The sequence below is a fragment of the Osmerus eperlanus genome, chromosome 15 (genome assembly GCF_963692335.1).
Source record: "Osmerus eperlanus chromosome 15, fOsmEpe2.1, whole genome shotgun sequence".
Lineage (NCBI taxonomy): Eukaryota > Metazoa > Chordata > Actinopteri > Osmeriformes > Osmeridae > Osmerus > Osmerus eperlanus.
The window spans coordinates 8263780-8271073 of NC_085032.1; the positions used below are offsets into that span (position 1 = coordinate 8263780).

The window sequence follows — 7294 nt, forward strand, 5'->3', positions numbered from 1 at the left end:
TGGTATGTGCGTCTAGTATATGTATTTTATGTGTGTGTATAGTACGTGAGTGTGTGTGTGTACAGTGTGAGTGTACACTGTATATGTGTACAGCATGCAACATCCCAAGTCTTCCGGGAGCGACTGTCCAATGGTCATTTCTGTTAGAGAAAGGTGCATATCGCGTGTCCTAATTGCGTCTGGGGAGGGGGGGGGGGTACGTGCTGTTTGAGGGGGTATCATGCGTCTGGATTGCGTCCCGGGGGGGTGGGGGGGGGGGGAGTCACCTCCCTGAAATTAGTCTCTGCAGGTTTGGATGTCTGAGCATGTGTGTGTTGTACAGTAGGTGTGCGTGTATATGTATTTGTGTCTGTCTTTAGTGAGTGTCAGTGGATGTATACAAGGGTGCATTCCACATGCGGTGTAGTAAACACACACACACACATTAAAACTGTGCAGTCAGGAGAAAGTGTACATTAAAAACAAAATGTTGCTACAAAACCATCCATGTCTTTATTTTCTTCCATTTACAAATGAATGGAAGACTTAAACAAGGGGATTGCACCCAATGAGATAACAGAGAGACGATGGTGTGACATTGTCTTGTTGACAGAAATCTAAATCTCCTCAGACACTTCATGTACTGATTACTGATGATGAAATCAAGGGTTCTTCACCTGATTACATCCCAGAATGCCTTCTGAGCACAAACGGAAGAATCTCTTAAAACAACCGAACAAACAGAAAAGGAACACACAAACTGTTGAGGATAGACTCGGGTCAACTGTTTTAGTCATTTTGTATAATGTCTGCATATTTGATTGAGGTTAATGAGGTGAAGAAGTAACTGAGGTGTACCATGTCTCTGCTCTCTCCTCTTACGGATGATAAAGATTAGTCTGAGATTTTAAAAAGTGAAGTGCCACATATTCATGAGAGGGTATGAATACTGTAGACCCTTTAGCTTTTTGAGTTTTTATTTTATTTGGAATCTTAAAATTATGCTTCCCTTTTATTAGCATTTCAACTTCACAAAGACCCTCTTTATAAGGCAGACGTTTTCTTGTATTAAATCACGGGTCGAATTAAAGTTATACAACCTCGTCTTAATTAGCTCTTTTTGATGGCTCTCAAAGGACATTTCTAAGGACATGCACCACTTTTGACCAATTTATTTCATCATTCTCTTCTTTAAATGTTGGAAAGGAGAGACTAGATTTCAGCGAGTCATTTGATGGAGAATCAGCGAACATGTGTCATGAATTTTAATACAAACATGCTCAGGCGCCGGAGTTGGAGCATGCTTTCATCATCTGTATCATGTTGGCAGCTTGCGCTGATAAGAGAGAGGGATGGGCCACAGTATAGCCCCCCCCCCCCCCTTCCCACCCAATCCCCTAACCTTCTCAGGGACAATCCGTCTGAGTTCAAAACTCTGACGGATGGCTCCATATACTATGTACACACATAGAAACACACATAAAAAGCACACACCCATCCCCCACACACACACACCCACACCCACACACTTGCAAATCATAGAAGAGGTGTTCTGGGTGTTTCAACTGCTTGTCCTCTCTGAGACTTGAGTAAAATAATATCGTAATGGCCACTTTGGGTGAGCTTTCGAAAAAAGACGCTTTATCTAATGACTGTTGTGAAGCTGGGAGAGCATTGGGAGAACACCAATTCTGTGAGGTGTGCTGTGTGTGTGTGTGTGTGTGTGTGTGTGTGTGTGTGGCGGTAAACATGACTTACACCACAGCTGTGATCTACAGGTCTGAGTATTCTAGAGATACAGTGGTCTCCTGACAATAGCAGTACCAGACACACACCAAGCCACACACACACATACAGTACACACACACGCACGCGCACCCACACACACACACACATACACTGGGGGAATCAACAATGAGCTGTGATTACATTTCATCCCCACAGTGACTCTTGGAGACACACTCCCATCCCAGAAATCCTGGTGTAATACCACTGACACGGCAGGGGGAAACATTTTATGGGTTTCATTTCAAGGGAATTGAGGAATGGGCTGGAGAGGGATGTATTCAAGTGAAAAGCAATGATGGAGGTGGTTGTGGAGGTCCATAGGTGCCAAAGTTACAGTAATTATGAAGGAATTGACAATTGAAACATTGCCAGAGAAATGAATTAGGAGGTGATAGATTCTTTATGTGTGTGTGTGTGTGTGTGTGTGTAGTCTTGTGTTACTACCCTCGTGGGGACCAGAAGGGATAGCACTATTTTGAATGGAAGTGCATAGTCGGTCCTCACTAGGATAGTAAAACAAACGTGTGTGTTGTTATTTTATGAGTTTGTGAGAGAGAGAGTGAGATTAATATATATATATGACATAGAAAATAAAGGACAATAATTCACTTCCTAGTACAAGACTCTGGTTTTCAAAAGCATCGCACTTGGCTGGTTTCAAAGGACACGTGGATTACATGTCAAAATGTGCACGCGTCCCCCATGATCACTGACTTAAATAACTGTCATCAATAATGCAGTTGTATAGCCATTACATGGAAAAGATAAATGTAACAGCATACGTCTGTTCAAGCAACCATTTATTTTAATATTTGAACATCCAGCGTGGGTTGACTCATTCTTACCTGTCAGAGGAGACATGGGGGGAGGCATCAGGAGGAATGGACAATGAAGGGAGGAAGAGGAGGAGGAGGAGGGCACGGGAAAGAAGACGGTAGGAGAGACGGGCGGAGAAAACGTGACGAACGCAGACGGAACAAGGAGAAACAGTGGGAGAAGGAGGAGAGGAAGTAGAGGAGGGAGGGCAGGGTTTCTGTTCGCGGCCCACCAGGAGGGGATCGGTTCCTCAGGCGTGTGCGGATCACCAGGGCATGCCTGAAGGCTGCTTCCCCCTCGCCTGCCCACTCCGTCAGCACCGGCCTCCGCTCCTGGACGGATGACATTTCAATTACACACACAGAGGGCCATGTCTCTCCTCCGCTGCATGTTGGCCTCTTGGCGACCTAATCCTGCAGCATCTCCACCTCCACCACCCCCCACCGGGAGCGGACGGCCCGTGACGGATGGTGGGGCCGGCCACACGCTGCAGCTCAGCGTGGACTGGGGGGCGGTTTAGCATCACTCCATTAATGGTTGAAGTTGTGCAGAAGGGTGGAGATCTTAGATAAATGTCCAGGGTTTTACTTTCACACTTGAGATTGTGCTGTCCTGCTCGCTGGCCTTGGAAATCCGTTCCAGTCCAAATGAGGGTTGTATCATGCTGTAAATGGAAACCATGTTTCGTATTACCGTATGTCTTTATCATTCTACGAAGCAGGATGTATTTTGATTGTAAACTTGGTCAGGGGGGTTTGCCCAGTAATACCCTGGAGGTGAAAATGGTTATTCGACACAATGTTTACCACAGTTGACAAATCCTCTGTCATGTAAATCAAAGTAGTCATTGAAATGCCTCCAACTGTCTCTCTGTTCTCCTCAAGTTAGCAGATGGCCTGTCAGAGTGTTGGAATATCTATATCTGTATTATGGAAGCAAACCTTTGATCAGAGGATTTGGGATTATAAAGGATTACAATTCAGTGTAAAAAGTTGATGGCTTGAACTGTTGGAATGTTCCAGCTGACAAAACAAATCATGCTCAATAGTCCCCCAAACATTATAGATCCCCATCATACTAGAAGACTGTGTGTGTGCACTGTGTGTGTGTGTGCGTGCACGTGTTTTGTAGAGTATGCTGATCTCAGTACCATTACCGTGAGTGATGCCTGCAATAACGGAGGTGATTTGGTTTTTCCAAGACCTTATTACACCCGTAATGTCCCTCAGTTATGTGTCGAAGCGATTGCTTTTGAAGAAGACCGGCTTTGTAAATAATTCTAATTGGACAGCAACCCTGTGAAGAAACAGACGATGTCTCTTTATTTCACTTATTGCTCAAAAAGACCTCTTGCTGGGCTCATAAATACCCATCGAGATCAAAGTAGTAGAAGAGCGGGGGGGGGGGGGGGAGCATATGGAGAGTGCTCCGTTTCTTAAACGGGGCAGATTAAGGGAACGAGGATCCCGACACTCTCAACCCTTGGGGTTCCTGCCATGAAAGCTGCGCCATCTTATTTATTGATTGTCTTCAACAGTCAAAACGCTCAGTAGGCAAATGCAGTTTTGCGGCCAAGCGGGGGGCTGTAATTGATACATGCTAAGCATGCTTAATTGTGGTGTTCCTACCCTGTCGGGCGGAGGGCTTCCCTGCCCTGCCTCGACCGCGCCTGGGAGGAAACGTCTGGGAGGTTGAGCTGACGGTGGGGAGGGGGATCGGCTGGTTAGCATGGGTCTGCCCCACCCATAGAGCCACAGCTGCCTCATTACCTCCATGATATGACAGGAGATTTAAACACGAGTCGCCCCTCCCCAACCAGGACGACGACGGAAAACCTGGTGGGTGAGCAGAAGGAAACGATCACGGCGATTGCACTTGCAGAGTGACTCCCTTGCCATTATGGCGACTTCTTAGCAGATGCGACTGTAAAAGAAGCGGTTTGGCTGTCGCCACGCTCCCGAAAGCAAGGCAAGGAATTGCAGAGAGCAACATTGAACGTGCATTGTGTTTAGGAAGTATGAGGCCTTGGATGTTAACTTCCAGGCTCTGCAGGTAAGCCTACATTCCTTACACATAGAAAATACAATACACACACACACACACAGTAAACACACGTACACACAGTGAAAACACACTCCCACAGTACACACACACTTACACACAAACACACACAGTAAACACACATACACACAGTGAAAACACACACCCACAGTACACACACACTTACACACAAATACACACGCACACACACTGTGAACACACGTACACACACAATCGCAGACATCTGCCTAGCTCCCCGCTGCAGCTTTTAGCTCTCTCACAGCCATCATGATCTTAGCCAAACAACATTTGTCAGCTCATTTATCACCATTCCCTGGTTGTCCACTCTGTCGCACTGACTATTTCTGGTTCCCTGCCTCTGGGCGAAAATGTATGTCACCCCCGTAACCAAAAATAACCCACAAGTCCCCTTTGATATTTGCGCAAATCTACAAATGTCAGCAGTGATAATTGTCGCTTGGCGGTGTCACATCTGGTGTGTTTCTCCAATGGTGGGGGGGATGTCACTTGTGGCTTGTTCGACAGGATCATGTTTACCTTCATCCCCCCAATTACAGTACAGTATGACAGCTCACCTCTCTAAACAATGTAAAGGTCGATCATGATGTGCCCTTAGGATAATTGTAAGCAAAATCTATTCTCGTAATAGCAGAACTGCAGCAGAAATAATAGCAAATGCTACAATGGCAAACGGCAAAAAGTGTCAGTCATTGGTTTCCGTAACGAAAGCTTTTATGAACATCTTTCAGGAATAATGGGATGCAACAAAAGTGGATATGCCATTTTTATAGAACATAGTGAATGTCTGGAGGCTTCGGTTTGCAAATACCTTGAGTATTCTTTTCAAATTAAAGATCACCAAGCTTGTTCATGTTGTAAGTACTGTGTTTTCTTCCACCACTCTCAATGTCAATATTTCAGTCTCTTCCATGTGGTGGAGAGAGAGAGCCCTCGTACGCTCTGTCGATATAGTAATTTAAGATTCCACGTTGTTTGTCAATATCTAGAATGTCAGGGGATTAATAGAGTGAATGGAAACTGGGAATCACAAAGCGCATTTTGATGGACGGCCAATGCTACGAGTTCTTAAAAAAAAACAGCAAAGCGAAAAAGCCTGATTGTCTTCGTGTCAGTCACAATTGGTTGTTCCAAATTTTCAATCACATTTATCAAGGGATGAGATAAATCAAAAGAGGCCAATTCAGTCTCACTCTCAGAGTTTAGAGACAGAAAGAGTTACTCATCCCTCATTGGACAATGACAATAGGTTTTTAATGGAAACAACATACAGTCTAAAAATCTGTATTTGCACCCCTAATATCCGTTATTATGGTGGATTGAGCATGAACAGAGTCATACTGATGTCCTTCATTCATCAAACTCCATACAGCATAGGTTCAAATGCCGTTGTCCATGCTGAATTATTTGGTTTGAAAGGGTACAATTGAGATTAAAAGATTACATTTCTTTGTTTGTTTACATCATTCATAATCAGAGATTATTTCAGAGACCACCCAAGTAAATGACCCAGTCGAGTCAAGCCTGAATATACATGCGCATATACTGTAGTCACAGCACAATAATTGGCCACTTTACGCACATCGGACTTCAATGAAAGCAAAGATTTAAGAAAATCTTACCACTCTTGAGGAAATTGTAGGTTAAGTTGACTGTCTGAGAATTGACTTGATACAAAGTGATTACAAAGTCATTGGAAACAACTGGGTTCAACAAGCTAAAGACAGACCAACTGAAGACATTGCTATAGGCAGAATGTAGTCAAAACACTGGACACTAAACAGAAACATAAATATGAAACTATATTTAACAAGATACAAATGACAACACTCAGAACTGATCAGCAAACTGACACAGACTCACTAGGACAGGAAAAACCAAGAACTAAACCAAAACATCTATCTGGGGCACAGCCCTGACAGTTACACTGTACAGTGTATTATACATTTGTGTCTGAGCCTATGTGTAAAACAGTTGGACAGTTCTATATATTGTAAGACATTAACTATGGTTGGTGGACTATAATTATTACAAATGGGCCTCTGTTGAGATTAATGACCAGGATATAGCATTCACACACAACACGTTTAATGACACTGTATAAATAGGCCATTTATATTACAAATTGAATATGCTACCCTGTAATCTGAAGTGTAGCAATATGGATCGCTGTAATATTCTTTCTTTGCACAGCAATTCATTTTCTGAAGTAAGTCTAAATACATTTTGGCTCCAAGAAAGGCCTAAACTGATTTAATCTGGCATACCAATAAACAAATCTATAAACATATTTAATCACAAAGTAATACAACTTGAATAATGTTGTACTTCTTTTCGGTTTCACCTCCAATAACCTTTGTATTTCTATAACCTGTGAGTAAAGTAGTTAATCTTTCCCGGGAGCAGTCTCTACAATAACGTTCACGATCCACATTGCTGACTTGCCATTAGCAACCTCAAAGCTAAATCAGATACGGTGAAAGAACGACTAACCCTAAGAACAGCTTGTTCAGAAATCATCATAGGTTGCTTCCTGGGGTGCATGGTGTAGCGTGGGTGGAGACAGGGAGAGGTGCACGCCTGTATAGTACGGAAGCTCTGGAAACTTGGATACAGTTCATTGGTTTCAACT

The 7294-nt window shown here is 43.6% G+C and overlaps 1 long non-coding RNA gene across 1 annotated transcript in view; it reads left to right on the forward strand.

The window, feature by feature from the left end:
- The first annotated feature begins 4538 nt into the window (after positions 1-4538).
- Positions 4539-7294, forward strand: part of LOC134034733 (uncharacterized) — a 6232-nt gene continuing 3476 nt past the window's right edge. Inside the window, exon 1 of the long non-coding RNA XR_009932263.1 lies at positions 4539-4635. This is a non-coding gene — a long non-coding RNA (uncharacterized LOC134034733). The remainder of the gene's footprint in view (positions 4636-7294) is intronic.